The 16109-nt window shown below is 41.7% G+C and overlaps 1 pseudogene across 1 annotated transcript; it reads left to right on the top strand.

Annotated features, from left to right (window-relative positions):
- The first annotated feature begins 1841 nt into the window (after positions 1-1841).
- Positions 1842-15858, top strand: LOC309807236 (heterogeneous nuclear ribonucleoproteins A2/B1-like; annotated as a pseudogene). Its single transcript has 5 exons — positions 1842-1905; positions 1961-2402; positions 2521-2800; positions 2927-3080; positions 15688-15858. The product of its transcript is annotated as a heterogeneous nuclear ribonucleoproteins A2/B1-like (transcript).
- The last annotated feature ends 251 nt before the right edge of the window (positions 15859-16109 follow it).

Below are 16109 nucleotides of genomic sequence, written 5' to 3'. Positions count from 1 at the left end.
TTTTTTTTTTGCGGTACGCGGGCCTCTCACTGTTGTGGCCTCTCCCGTTGCGGAGCACAGACTCCAGACGCACAGGCCCAGCGGCCATGGCTCACGGGCCCAGCCGCTCCGCGGCACGTGGGATCTTCCCTGACTGGGGCACGAACCCGTGTCCCCTACATCGGCAGGCGGATTCTCAACCACTGCGCCACCAGGGAAGCCCTATTTTTCTTTTTTAAAGAGGGAAAATTCTGAAGTTTATTAAAAATAACAATAATTAGAAGAAAAAATGAGGAAAACTAAGCATGAAGACATTTAAAGCTACAATAACTAAAATTTAAATTATTTTACTAATACAAAAATCGCTGATTAGTTGTAACAGAATAGGAAGCTTAGAAACATTTCAAAGTATTAATAAACAGGGCTTCCCTGGTGGTGCAGTGCTTAAGAATCTGTCTGCCAATGCAGGGGACACAGGTTCGAACCCTGGTCTGGGAAGATCCCACATGCCACAGAGCAACTAAGCCTGTGTGCCACAACTACTGAACCTGTGCTCTAGGGCCCGTGTGCCACAACTACTGAGCCCACGTGTCACAGCTACTGAAGCCCGTGTGCCTAGAGCCCATTCTCTGCCACAAGAGAAGCCACCACAATGAGAAGCCCGTGCACAGCAGAGTATCTCCCGCTTGCCACAACTAGAGAAAGCCTGTGTGCAGCAACAAAGACCCAACGCAGCCAAAATAAATAAAATAAATTTATATTTAAAAAGTATTAATAAACAGACGTACTCTTTTTCTAGGAATTTGATGAAAGTGTTTTCAAATTACTTCCTATTTACTCAAAACGAAATAATGAGAACCAGATTTAACCTCTTGCCTAAATCAACTTTAAAAAAACAAAACATATGAAATGACAGGTTTGAAGACATTGGACATAAGACAATGAAGAGCCATGAACCCTGAGAAATAGGTAAGAAACCAGATGAGACTTTGAACATCACTGGATGGAGAGAAATTTCAGGCCACAGGACAGAGAAGGGAAATCCAACTGGAGGGACCTCTTTCTCAAGTGTCAGTTGAGTGCCAACGAATGTGCACACGTGCAACCCCCCAGGAAAGAAACTGAAAAAGATTAGAGAGAAATACCGTGAGCTCACATAGGGCCAGGAATAGTGCCTGTTCCTGCCAGACAGAGCGGAAATCTTCATAATTCACATGGTGTGGAGTAAAGAATTCTCACAAGAATTTTGCCTCAATGACAGGGGCAAAATTAGGCCTAAATGCCTGATTGAGAGAATCTTTATGTTAAATTTAGGGGAGAAGTATGTCAAATATGTTTCAGAAATCTTAAAAGTCACTTCCATTTTTACATGAATTGTGTATGCAGAAATATACATATTCTTATATAAAAAATTTTTGAAGAAACTAGATTCAAGGTTTCCCATAAAATGAGCAGTAAATTTAATAAAATTCACTTAAAATAGCATTTGCATATATTTCAACACCACAAAGTAATTCTAATATATATCTGGATGACTATATTGATGATATTTATCAAAAATGGTGATAAATAATAAAACCCAGTTTGCTCTATTATTAGCATTTTAATATAAAACTATAATAATCAGTGTGACAGTAATGCAAGTCAGCTGAATGGAACTAAAGGGAAAGTCAATAAAATGGAAGGGAGAGAGGGAGGAAAATTGAGAAAGATGGAAAGCTTCAGTTTGGAAAGTTTAAGAAAAAATAGTTACTTGGGGAAATTAAGCTAGCTCACAAAACAAATATAAAAAGAGAAGTCAGAGATCTAACATGAAATATAAATGATTTTGAAAACCATCTTGTGGTCCGGAAGGCCTCTACATGCGTTACACTGAAGCAGAGACCATCAAGAAAAGAATGCCTCAAGACAACAGTGTCAGGACAAGTATGCTCATGCTCATTGGTGGATATCTCTCTCATCTGTCTGGGCTGAAATCCAGCTGAAGTGACTGAGTCTGCTATTGAGAGAGAAAAGGACATTTCTATAAACATTATTGGTGGCTTAAGCTTTGAAACCACAGAAGAAAGCTTGAGGAACTACTATGAGCCATGGGGAAAACTTACAGACTGTGGTAATGAGAGATCCTGAAAGCAAAACTCAAGAATATTTGGTTTTGTAACTTTTCCATCCATAGATAAGGTTGATGCTGCCATGGCTGCAAAATCTCATTCAATTGATGGAAGAGTGATTGAGCCAAAATGTGCCATAGCCAGAGAGGAATCTGGAAAGCCGGCACTCATGTAACTGAAAAGCTGTTTGTTGGTGGAACTAAAGAAGATACCAAAGAACATCAGCTTAGAGGTTACTGCAGGGACTATGGAAAAGTTGATGTCATTTGAGATAATTACTGATAGGCAGTGTGGAAAGAAAAGAAGCATTGGGTTTATTACTTTTTTTTTTTGGCTGCGCTGTGCAGCACATGGGATCCCTGATCAGGGATTGAACCCACATCCTCCGCTTTGAAAGGACAGAGTCTTAACCACTTGACCACAAGGGAAGTTCTGGGTTTACTACTTTTGATAACCATGATCATGTGGATCAAACTGTACTGCAGCAATACCATACCATCAGTGGTCAGAAGTAAGAAAGGCTTTATCTAGACAAGAAACACAGGAAGTCCAAAGTTCTAGTAGTGGCAGAGGAGACTTTGAGGGATTCGTGCAGAGGCAGTGAATTTTGGGACCAGAATCATGAGGCAAGTTTAGAGTAGGATCTGATGAATATGGAAGAGGACATGGATTGGGGGATAGCTATAATGGGTATGGAGGAAGATCTGGAGGTGGCAATTTTAGAGGTAGCACAGGTTATGAAGGAGGAAGATGAAGATATAATAGTGGAGGACCTGGATCTGGCAGTCGGAGGTGGGTAGTGGGGAGGCTACAGGGTGATTATGACAACTATGCAGGAAAAAATTATGGAAGTGGAAACTAGAATGTTTTTAAAATTATAATTAGCAACCTTATATCTATGGTCCAATGAAGAGTGGAAATTTTGGTGACAGTAGGAACATAAGAGAAACTTACGGTGGAGGAAACTATGGTACAAGAGGCAGTGGCACAGTAAGGGATATAAGGCAGGAACCAACACTGAACTTCTTCCCATTTGCCATGGACTTTACTGTGTAATTTGGAGAGGACAAGAGCCCACAAGTAACAACAGGTTCAGGTTATCAAAATAAGAATGTTTAGAACACTTATCTCACACATGCATAAATATAGAATGATATGGTAGAAGACACTACAGCAGATACAGGGAGCTGTTTGTGGATGGACTGGATTATTTAATAGCATTACCTTACTATGAAGGAAGGACTGTAAAGAAATGCCTTTGAGATAGTTTCTTTTTGTTGTTTTTTTTTTAGACATCTTTATTGGAGTATAATAGCTTTACAATGTTGGGTTAGTTTCTGCTGTACAAAAAAGTGAATCAGCTGTATGTATACATATATCCTCATATCCCCTCCCTCTTGTGCCTCCCTCCCACCCACCCCCATCCCACCCCTCTAGGGGGTAACAAAGCACTAAGCTGGACTCCCTGTGCTGTGCAGCTGCTTCCCACTAGCTACCTGTTTTACATTTGGTAGTGTATATATGTCAGTGCTACTCTCTCACTTTATCCCAGCGTACCCTTCCCACCCCATGTCCTCAACTCCATTCTCTATGTCTGTGTTATTATTCCGGTTCTGGCCATATATTCATCAGAGCGATTTTTTTTCTGGATTCCATATATATGTGTTAGCATACAATATTTGTTTTTCTCTTTCTGGCTTCATTCACTCTGTATGACAGACTCTACGTCCATCCACCTCTCACAAATAACTCAATTGCATTTCTTCTTTATACCTGAGTAATATTCCATTGTGTATATGTGCCACATCTTCCTTATGCATGCATCCGTCGATGGACACTTAGGTTGCTTCCATGCCCTGACGATTCCAAATAGTGCTGCAATGAACATTGTGGTACATGTCTCTTTTTGAATTACAGTTTTCTCGGGGTATGTGCCCAGTAGTGGGATTGCTGGGTCATAGGGTAGTTCTATTTTTAGCTTTTTTTTTTTCCTTAACATCTTTACTGGAGTATAATTGCTTTACAATGGTGTGTTAGTTTCTGCTTTATAACAGAGTGAATCAGTTATACATATACATATGTTCCCATATCTCTTCCCTCTTGTGTCTCCCTCCCTCCCACCCTCCCTATCCCACCCCTCTAGGTGGTCACAAAGCACCGAGCTGATCTCCCTTTGCTATACGGCTGCTTCCCACTAGTTATGTATTTTACGTTTGGTAGTGTATATATGTCAATGCCACTCTCTCACTTTGTCACAGCTTACCCTTCCCCCTCCCCATATCCGCAAGTCCATTCTCTAGTAGGACTGTGTCTTTATTCCTGTCTTACCCCTAGGTTCTTCATGACATTTTTTTTTCTTAAATTCCATATATATGTGTTAGCATACAGTATTTGTCTTTCTCTTTCTGACTTACTTCACTCTGTATGACAGACTCTAGGTCCATCCACCTCATTACAAATAGCTCAATTTCGTTTCTTTTTATGGCTGAGTAATATTCCATTGTATATATGTGCCACATCTTCTTTATCCATTCATCTGATGATGGACACTTAGGTAGCTTCCACCTCCGGGCTATTGTAAATAGAGCTGCAATGAACATTTTGGTACATGACTCCTTTTGAATTATGGTTTTCTCACGGTATATGCCCAGTAGTGGGATTGCTGAGTCATATGGTAGTTCTATTTGTAGATTTTTAAGGAACCTCCATACTGTTCTCCATAGTGGCTGTACCAATTCACATTCCCACCAGCAGTGCAAGAGTGTTCCCTTTTCTCCACACCCTCTCCAGCATTTATTGTTTCTAGACTTTTTGATGATGGCCATTCTGACTGGTGTGAGATGATATCTCCTTGTAGTTTTTTTTTTTTTTTTTTTTTGCTATATGCGGGCCTCTCACTGTTGCGGCCTCCCCCGTTGCGGAGCACAGGCTCCGGACGCGCAGGCCCAGCGGCCATGGCCCACGGGCCCAGCCGCTCCGCGGCACATGGGATCCTCCCAGACCGGGGCACGAACCCGTATCCCCTGCATCGGCAGGCGGACTCTCAACCACTTGCGCCACCAGGGAGGCCCCTCCTTGTAGTTTTGATTTGCATTTCTCTAATGATTAATGATATTGAGCATTCTTTCATGTGTTTGTTGGCAGTACATATATCTTCTTTGGAGAAATGTCTATTTAGGTCTTCTGCCCATTTTTGGATTGCGTTGTTTGACTTTTTGTTATTGAGCTGCATGAGCTGCTTGTAAATTTTGCAGATTAATCCTTTGTCTGTTGCTTCATTTGCAAATATTTTCTCCCATTCTGAGGGTTGTCTTTTCGTCTTTATGGTTTCCTTTGCTGTGCAAAAGCTTTGACGTTTCATTAGGTCCCAGTTGTTTATTTTTATTTTTATTTCCATTTCTCTAGGAGGTGGGTCCAAAAGGATCTTGCTGTGATTTATGTCACAGAGTGTTCTGCCTATGTTTTCCTCTAAGAGTTTGATAGTTTCTGGCCTTACATTTAGGTCTTTAATCCATTTTGAGCTTATTTTTGTGTATGGTGTTAGGGAGTGATCTAATCTCATACTTTTACATGTCCCTGTCCAGTTTTCCCAGCACCACTTATTGAAGAGGCTGTCCTTTCTCCACTGTACATGCCTGCCTCCTTTATCAAAGATAAGGTGACCATATGTGAGTGGGTTTATCTCTGGGCTTTCAATCCTGTTCCATTGATCTATCTTTCTGTTTTTGTGCCAGTACCATACTTGATTACTGTAGCTTTGTAGTATAGTCTGAAGTCAGGGAGCCTGATTCCTCCAGCTCCATTTTTCGTTCTCAAGATTGCTTTGGCTATTCAGGGTCTTTTGTGTTTCCATACAAATTGTGAAATTTTTTGTTCTAGTTCTGTGAAAAATGCCAGTGGTAGTTTGATAGGGATTACATTGAATCTGTAGATTGCTTTGGGTAGTAGAGTCATTTTCACAATATTGGTTCTTCCAATCCAAGAACATGGTATATCTCTCCATCTATTTGTATCATCTTTAATTTCTTTCATCAGTGTCTTATAATTTTCTGCATACAGGTCTTTTGTTTCCTTAGGTAGGTTTATTCCTAGCTATTTTATTCTTTTTGTTGCAATGGTAAATGGGAGTGTTGTCTTGATTTCACTTTCAGATTTTTCATCATTAGTGTATAGGAATGCCAGAGATTTCTGTGCATTAATTTTGTATCCTGCTACTTTACCAAATTCATTGATTAGCTCTAGTAGTTTTCTGGTAGCATCTTTAGGATTCTCTATGTATAGTATCATGTCATCTGCAAACAGTGACAGCTTTACTTCTTTTCTGATTTGGATTCCTTTTATTTCCATTTCTTCTCTGACTGCTGTGGCTAAAACTTCGAAAACTATGTTGAATAAGAGTGGTGAGAGTGGGCAAACTTGTCTTGTTCCTGATCTTAGTGGAAATGATTTCAGTTTTTCACCATCGAGGACGATGTTGGCTGTGGGTTTGTCATATATGGCCTTTATTATGTTGAGGAAAGTTCCCTCTATGCCTACTTTCTGCAGGGTTTTTATTATAAATGGGTGTTGAATTTTGTCAAAAGCTTTCTCTGCATCTACTGAGATGATCATATGGTTTTTCTCCTTCAGTTTGTTAATATGGTGTATCACGTTGATTGATTTGCATATATTGAAGAATCATTGCATTCCTGGAATAAACCCCACTTGATCATGGTGTATGATCCTTTTAATGTGCTGTTGGATTCTCTTTCCTTGTATGTAGTTGAGGAATTTTGCATCTATGTTCATCAGTGATATTGGCCTGTAGTTTTCCTTCTTTGTGACATCCTTGTCTGGTTTTGGTATCAAGGTGATGGTGGCCTCAGAGAATGAGTTTGGGAGTGTTCCTCCCCCTGCTATATTTTGGAAGAGTTTGAGAAGCCTAGGTGTTAGCTCTTCTCTAAATGTTTGATAGAATTCACCTGTGAAGCCATCTGGTCTGGGCTTTTGTTTGTTGGAAGATTTTTAATCACAGTTTCAATTTCAGTGCTTATGATTGGTCTGTTCATATTTTCTATTTTTTCCTGGTTCAGTCTCAGCAGGTTGTGCATTTCTAAGAATTTGTCCATTTCTTCCAGGTTGTCCATTTTATTGGCATAGAGTTGCTTGTAGTAATCTCTCATGATCCTTTGTATTTCTGCAGTGTCAGTTGTTACTTCTCCTTTTTCGTTTCTAATTCTATTAATTTGAGTCTTCTCCCTTTTTTTCTTGATGAGTCTGGCTAATGGTTTATCAATTTTGTTTATCTTCTCAAAGAACCAGCTTTTAGTATTATTGATCTGTGCTATTGTTTCCTTCATTTCTTTTTTACTTATTTGTGATCTGATCTTTATGGTTTCTTTCCTTCTGCCAACTTTGTGGGTTTTTTGTTCTTGTTTCTCTAATTGCTTTAGGTGCAAGGTTAGGTTGTTTATTTTAGTTGTTTCCTGTTTCTTAAGGTAGGATTGTATTGCTATAAACTTCCCTCTTAGACCTGCTTTTGCTGCATCCCATAGGTTTTGGCTCATCGTGTCTCCATTGTCATTTGTTTCTAGGTATTGTTGATTTCCTCTTTGATTTCTTCACTGATCACTTGGTTATTAAGTATTGTATTGTTCAGCTTCCATGTGTTTGTATTTTTTACAGATGTTTTCCTGTAATTGATATCTAGTCTCATAGCGTTGTGGTTGGAAAAGTTACTTGATACCATTTCAATTTTCTTAAATTTACCAAGGCTTGATGTGTAACCCAAGATATGATCTATCCTGGAGAATGTTCCATAGCACTTGAGAAAAATGTGTATTCTGTTGTTTGGGGATGGAATGTCCTATAAATATCATCAAGTCCATCTTGTTTAATGTATCATTTAAAGCTTGTGCTTCCTTATTTACTTTCATTTTGGATGATCTGTCCATTGGTGAAAGTGGGGTGTTAAAGTCCTGTACTATGATTGTGTTACTGTGAATATCCCCTTTTATGGCTGTTAGTATTTGCCTTATATATTGAGGTGCTACTATGTTGGGTGCATAAATATTTACAGTTGTTATATATTCTTCTTGTATTGATCCCTTGATCATTACATAGTGTCGTTCTTTGTCTCTTGTAATAGTCTTTATTTTGACATCTATTTTGTCTGATACGAGAATTGCTACTCCAGCTTTCTTTTGATTTCCATTTGCATGGAATATCTTTTTCCATCCCCTCACTTTCAGTCTGTATGTGTCCTTAGGTCTGAAGTGGGTCTCTTGTAGACAGCATATATACGGGTCTTGTTTTTGTATCCATTCAGCCAGTCTGTGTCTTTTGGTGGGAGCCTTTAATCTATTTACATTTAAGGTAATTATCGATATGTATGTTCCTATTCCCATTTTCTTAATTGTTTTGGGTTTATTATTGTATGTCTTTTCCTTCTCTTGTGTTTCTTGCCTAGAAAAGTTCCTTTAGCACTTTTTGTAAAGCTGGTTTGGTGGTGCTGAACTCTCTCAGCTTTTGCTTGTCTGTGAAGCTTTTAATTTCTCCACGAAATCTGAATGAGATCCTTGCTGGGTAGAGTAATCGTGGTTGTAGATTTTTCTCCTTCATCACTTTAAATATGTCCTGCCAGTCCCTTCTGGCTTTCAGAGTTTCTGCTGAAAGATCAGCTGTTAACCTTATGGAGATTCCCTTGTGTGTTATTTGTTGTTTTTCCCTTGCTGCTTTTAATATGTTTTCTTTGTATTTAATTTTTGATAGTTTGACTAATATGTGTGTGGGCATGTTTCTCCTTGGATTTATCCTGTATGTGACTGTCTGCTTCCTGGACTTGATTAACTTTCCTTTCCCATATTAGGGATGTTTTCAACTATAATGTTTTAAAATATTTTCTCAGTCCCTTTTTTTCTCCCTTCTTCTTCTGGGACCCCTATAATTCGAATGTCGGTGAGTTTGATGTTGTCCCAGATGTCTCTGAGACTGTCCTCAGTTCTTTTCATTCTTTTTTCTTTATTCGGCTCTGCAGTAGTTATTTCCACTATTTTATCTTCCAGTTCACTTATTCGTTCTTCAGCCTCAGTTATTCTGCTACTGATCCCTTCTAGAGTATTTTTAATTTCATTTATTGTGTTGTTCATCATTGCTTGTTTCCTCTTTAGTTCTTCTAGGTCCTTGTTAAATATTTCTTGCATTTTCTCTATTCTATTTCCAAGATTTTGGATCATGTTTACTATCATTATTCTGAATTCTTTTTCAGGTAGACTGCCTATTTCCTCTTCATTTGTTAGGCCTGCTGGGTTTTTACCCTCCTCCTTCATCTGTTGTGTGTTTTTCTGTCTTCTCATTTTGCTTATCGTACTGTGTTTGGGGTCTCCTTTTTGCAGGCTACAGGTTCGTAGTTCCCGTTGTTTTTGGTGTCTGTCCCCAGTGGCTAAAGTTGGTTCAGTGGGTTGTGTAGGCTTCCTGGTGGAGGGGACTAGTGCCTGTGTTCTCGTGGATGAGTCTGGATCTTGTCTTTCTGGTGGGCAGGTCCACGTCTGGTGGTGTGTTTTGGGGTGTCTGTGGCCTTATGATTTTAGGCAGCCTCTCTGCTAATGGATGGGGCTGCGTTCCCATCTTGCTAGTTGTTTGGCATAGGGTGTCCAGCACTGTAGCTTGCTGGTTGTTGAATGAAGCTGGGTCTTGGTGTTGAGATGGAGATCTCTCGGAGATTTTCACCATTGGATATTACGTGGAGCTGAGAGGTCTCTTGTGGACCAGTTTCCTGAAGTTGGCTCTCCAACCTGATTCCTGGCTGTAGCACCAACCGCCTTTCATCCACACAGCTCAGAATAAAAGAGAGAAAAAAAGAAAGAAAGAAAGAAAGAAGAAAGAAAAAGAAAGGAGAAAGAAAGAAGGAAGAAAGAGGATAAAATAAAATAAAATAAAGTTATTAAAATAAAAAATAATTATTAAGAAAAAAGTTTTTTTTTAAGTAAAACAAACAAACAAAACGGATGGACAGAAACCTAGGACAAATGGTGAAAGCAAAGCTATACAGACAAAATCTCTCACAGAAGCATACACATACAGACTCACAAAAAGAGGAAAAGGGGAAAAAATAATATATCTTGCTCCCAAAGTCCACCTCCTCAATTTGGGATGATTCATTGTCTATTCAGGTATTCCGCAGATGCAGGGTACCTCAAGTTGATTGTGGAGATTTAATTCGCTGCTCCTGAGGCTGCTGGGAGGGATTTCCCTTTCTCTTCTTTGTTTGCACAGCTCCTGGGGTTCAGCTTTGGATTTGGCCCCAACTCTGCATGTAGGTCACCTGAGGGCGTCTGTTCTTTGCTCAGAGAGGACAGGGTTAAAGGAGCAGCTGATTCAGGGGCTCTGTCTCTCTCAGGCCTGGGGGAGGGAGGGGTACTGATGTGGAGCGAGCCTGTGGCAGCAGAGGCCGGCGTGATGTTGCAGCAGCTTGAGGCACACCGTGCATTCTCCTAGGGAAGTTGTCCCTGATTACGGGACCCTGGCAGTGGCGGGCTGCACAGGCTCCCATTAGGGGAGGTTTGGATAGTGACCTGTGCTTGCACATAGTTTTCTTGGTAGCAGCAGCAGCAGCCTTAGCATCTCATGCCCATCTCTGGGATCTGCGCTGTTAGGCGCATCTCACGCCTGTCTCTGGAGCTCCTTTAAGCAGCGCTCTTAGTCCCCTCTCCTCGTGCACCAGGAAACAAAGAGGGAAGAAAAAGTCTCTTGTCTCTTCCGCAGGTCCAGACTCTTCCCCGGACTCCCTCCTGGCTAGCCGTGGTGCACTAACCCCCTCAGGCTGTGTTCACGCAGGACCAACCCCAGTCCTCTCCCTGCGATCCGACTGAAGCCCGAGCCTCAGCTCCCAGCCCTTGCCCACCATGGCGGGTGAGCAGACAAGCCTCTCGGGCTGGTGAGTGCAGGTTGGCACCGATCTTCCATGCGGGAATCTCTCCGCTTTCCCCTCTGCACCCCTGTTGCTGCGCTCTCCTCCATGGCTCCGAAGCTTCCCCCCTCCGCCACCCGCAGTCTCCACCCGTGAAGGGGCTTCCTAGTGTGTGGAAACCTTTCCTCCTTCACAGCTCCCACCCACTAGTGCAGGTCCCATCCCTATTCTTTTGTCTCTGTTTTTTCTTTTTTCTTTTGCCCTACCCAGGTACGTGAGGAGTTTCTTGCCTTTTGGGTGGTCTGAGGTCTTCTGCCAGCGTTCAGTGGGTGTTCTATAGGAGCAGTTCCACGTGTAGATGTATTTCTGATGTATCTGTGGGGAGGAAGGTGATCTCCACATCTTATTCTTCTGCCATCTTCCTCTCTTGTTATAGTCTTTATTTTAAAGTCTATTTTTTCTGTTATGAGTATTGCTACTCCAGCTTTCTTTGGATTTCCATCACCTCACTTTCAGTCTTTATGTGTCCCTAGGTCTGAAGTGGGTCTCTTGTAGACAGCATATATACGGGTCTTGTTTTTGTATCCATTCAGCCAGTCTGTGTCTTTTGATTGGAGCATTTAATCCACTTACATTTAAGGTAATTATCGATATGTATGTTCTATTACCATTTTCTTAATTGTTTTGGCTTTGTTTTTGTATGTCTTTTCCTTCTCTTTTGTTTCTTGCTTAGAGAAGTTCTTTTAGCATTTGTTGTAAAGCTGGTTCGTTTTTGCTGAATTCTCTTAACTTTTGCTCGTCTGTAAATATTTTAACTTCTCCATCGAATCTGAATGAGATCCTTGCTGGGTAGAGTAATCTTGGTTGTAGGTTTTTCCCTTTCATGACTTTAAATATGGCCTGCCGCTCCCTCTGGCTTGCAGTTTCTGCTGATAAGTCAGTTGTTAACCTTATGGGGATTCCCTTGTATGTTGTTTGTTGCTTTTCCCTCGCTGCTTTTAATATTTTTTCTTTGTGTTTATGTTTTGATAGTTTGATTAATACGTGTCTTGGCATGTTTCTCCTTGTATTTATCCTGTATGGGACTCTCTATGCTTCCTGGACTTGATTACCTTTCCTTTCCCATATTAGGAAAGTTTTCAACTATAATCTCTTCAAATATTTCCTCAGTCCATTTCTTTTTCTCTTCTTCTTCTGGGACCCCTATAATTCGAATGTTAGTGCATTAAATATTGTCCCCAATGTCTCTGAGGCTGTCCTCAATTCTTTTCATTCTTTTTTCTTTATTCTGCTCTGTGGCAGTTATTTTCACTATTTTACCTTCCAGGTCACTTATCCGTTCTTCTGCCTCAGTTATTCTGCTATTGATTCCTTCTAGAGAATTTTTAATTTCATTTATTCTGTTGTTCCTCTTGTTTGTTTGCACTTTAGTTCTTCTACATCCTTGTTAAACATTTCTTATAGTTTTCTCCATTCTACTTCTGTGATTTTGAATCATGTTTACTATCATTACTCTGAATTATTTTTTAGGTAGACTGCTTATTTCCTCTTCATTTGTTTGGTCTGGTGTGTTTTTACCTTTCACCTTCATCTGCTGCATATTTCTCTGTCTTCTCATTTTGTTTGACTTGCTGTGTTTGGTTCCCCTTTTCACAGGCTGTGAGTTTGTAGTTCCCTTTTTTTTTTTTTTTTTTTGGTGTCTACCCCAGTGAGTGAGGTTTGTCCAGTGGCTTGTGTAGGCTTCCTGGTGGAGGGGACTGGTGCCTGTGCTCTGGTGGTTTGGGCTGAATCTTGTCCTTCTGGTGGTTAAGACTGCATCCGGTTGTGTGTTTTGGGGTGTCTGTGAACTTAGTATGACTTCCGGCAGCCTCACTGCTAATAGGTGAAGTTGTGTTCCTGTCTTGCTAGTTGTTTGGCATGGGCTATCCAGCACTGGAGCTTGCTGGCTGTTGGGTGGAGCTGGGTCTTAGTGTTGAGATAGACATCTCTGTGAGTGCTCTCACCAATTGGTATTACATGGGGCTAGGAGATCTCTGGTGGTCCAGTGTCCTGGACTCGGCTCTCCCACCTCAGAGGCTCAGGTCCGACACCTGGCCAGATGACCAAGACCCTGCCAGCCACACGGCTCAGAAGAAAAGAAAGAAAAAAAATAACGAACAGATATAATCCCAAACAAAATGGTAAAAGCAAAACTAAACAGACAAAAATCACACAAAGAAACACACACACACACACTCATAAAAAGAGAAACAAACAAACAAACAAACAAAACCCAGACAGTACCCTAGGACAAATGGTAAAAGCAAACCTAAACAGACAAAGTCACACAAGGAAATGTACACATACACACTCACAAAAAGGAAGAGGGAAAAACATAATAATAATAATAATTTTTAAAATAAATAAATAAGGAAGAGAACAACCAAACCAATAAACAAACCCACCAGTGATAACGAGCACTAAAAACTAAACTGAGATAAACCAAAAACAAATCAGATGCAGAAAGCAAACCCCAAGTCTACAGTTGCTCCCAAAGTCCACCGCCTCAATTTTGGGAACATTCGTTGTCTATTCAAGTATTGCACAGATGCAGGGTTTATCAAGTTGATTATGGGGAATTAATCTGCTGCTCCTGAGGCTGCTGGAAGACATTTCCCTTTCTCTTCTTTGCACAGCTCCTGGGGTTCAGCTTTGCTTTTTAGCCCTGCCTCTGTGTGTAGGCTGCCCTCAGACATCTTTTCCCCACCCAGACAGGAGGGGGTTAAAGGAGCAGCTGATTAGGGCTCTCTTGCTCACTCAGGCTGGGGAGAGGGAGGAGTATGGTAGTCATAATTGGAATGCAGGGTGAGCCTGCAGCGGCAGTGGCTGACATGACATTGCAACAGCCTGAGGTGCTCTGTATGTTTTCCCAGGGAAGTTGTCCCTGGATCATGCCCATCTCTGGAGTTCACTTAGGCAGTGCTGTGTCTTCTGTGGACACACCGAACAGGAATCCCCTCTCCTCATGCACCCCAAAACAATGGTCTCTTGCCTCTCTGGCAGGTCCAGACTTTTTTCTGGACTCCCTCCTGGCTAGCCCCCTTCAGGCTCTCTTCACACAGCCAATCCAGTCCTCTCCTTGGGGTCTGACCTCTAAGGTGCAAGCCTCAGTTCCCAGACCCCACCCGCCCCAGTGGGTGAGCATACAAGTGTCTCAGGTTGGTGAGTGCTGGTCAGCACTGATCCTCTGTGCCAGAATCTCTCCACTTTGTCCTCTGCACCCCTGTTGCTGCACTCTCCTCCATGGCTCCAAATCATCACCCCCCCATCCACCCCCCGTCCCCACCAGTGAAGGGGCTCCATAGTGTGTGGAAACTTTTCCTCCTTCACAACTCCCTCCCAGAGGTGCAGGTCCTATCCCTATTCTTTTGTCTCTGTTTTTTCTTTTTTCTCTTTCCCTACCCAGGTACGTGGGGATTTTCTTGCCTTTTGGGAAGTCTGAAGTCTTCTTCCAGCATTCAGTAGGTGTTCCATAGGAGTTGTTCCACATGTAGATGTATTTTTGATATATTTGTGGGGAGGAATGTAATCTCCACGTCTTATTCCTCCACCTTCTTGAAGGTCTTTCAGCACTCCTAAGATAGTTTCTTGCCTTTTTAATTCTTTTTCTTTTTTGCTGCATCATGTTTTAGTTGTGGCACACAGGCTTCTCTCTAGTTGTGGCGTGCAGGTTTTCTCTCTCTGGTTGTGGTGTGCAGGCTCCAGAGCACGTGGGTTCTGTAGTTCTGGCACACAGGCTCTGTAGATGTGGTGCATGGGCTTAGTTGCGGGATGTGGGATCTTAGTTTTCCAACCAGGGATCAAACCCACCTCCCCTGCATTGGAACGCGGATTCTTTACACTGGACCACTGGGGAAGTCCCTAATTGTTGTTTCTTTCTAGTGGTCTTTGTAAGAGTATAGAAACATTCCTTCGTTGGTAGTGTTAAATGTGTAAATTTTAGGTTTCATGTGAAACCTTTTAAAACAATTTTCTGAAAATATTGAAAAGCTACTAGCCAGGATCACGTTTTCCTTTTTAAAAATTTAAGTGCATAGGTAGAGTTAGGAAGCTATTGTACATTTATGATTTAATAAAATAAATGAAAAAATGCCTCTTTAATTCCAGCCAAAATAGAATTAGCCCCCTTCCTCCCAGGTTCTTCCTCTTACCACTAAAAAACTCTGGACATAACACAACAAAAAAAGCATAGGCAGAATCTGAATGTGGAAGGAAGAAGGAAGACTGTCAGTGGGCCATGGGATTTGAGGATCCATACAGTAGTGGATTCTCTATGTTTCTACTGCCTCTTATATATACTGGACAGGGTGCTGAAGAAACCTCCAACCAGGAACAGCCCAACAGGCATGGATAAAAAAAAAATCCAAGAGCAAGAAAAGTTTGTTCTCCCTAGCCAAAGGACCAGGAAAAGATTTGGTTACCATCAGATAATCTTTTCCACAATACCCACCCTACTCTACCCAAACACCAGTGAAAAAAACCTCATCCTGCTCCATAGTTTTGTAGAGCCAAGCAGAGAGCTGATCTTCCACCTTATCATCCCCCACTCTGCAAGTAGCCCTCCAAGTCCAAATGGTGTCAGTAGGCTGATGGAGAGTTGATCTTCCAACCTCCACTAGGTGGAAACACTCAATGCTCCAATTCCCCCCACTTTCTTACCCTTACCCCTAGAGTAGTGTCAGTGGAGTCCTACAGCAATTTGAACCTCCTCCCCACCTGGCAGTAACAAAACTTAATGAGAAGATGAAATATGAGGCTAGTCACACTACACTAATACCACCACCACCACCACCCCTCCACCCAATCAGCAAGGCCCACACCCATATCCAGCATCCAGACTGAACAACGCAATTTAGTTCTGACCCAGTGAGCATTCCACTCTCCCCCACTCCCCACCTGGTGTCAGTAGAGCCCAAGAGGGAGCTAAACCTCCACCCCCACCTGCCAGCAATGAGGTTGAACAGGCAGAATGAAGCACAGCTAGTAAGCAATTCACTCACTCTAACCTCCCATGAAGAGGACCCCTTGGGAACTGGAGCCATCACCCTAGGTGGCATTATTAAGGCAGAACAAGCTGGTGCTGGGGAGGGTAG

Source organism: Mesoplodon mirus (assembly GCF_964341445.2).
Source record: "Mesoplodon mirus genome assembly, chromosome: 1".
NCBI lineage: Eukaryota > Metazoa > Chordata > Mammalia > Artiodactyla > Ziphiidae > Mesoplodon > Mesoplodon mirus.
The sequence above is the reverse complement of the archived record's forward strand: the minus strand, read 5'-3'. Positions and strand labels throughout refer to the sequence as shown.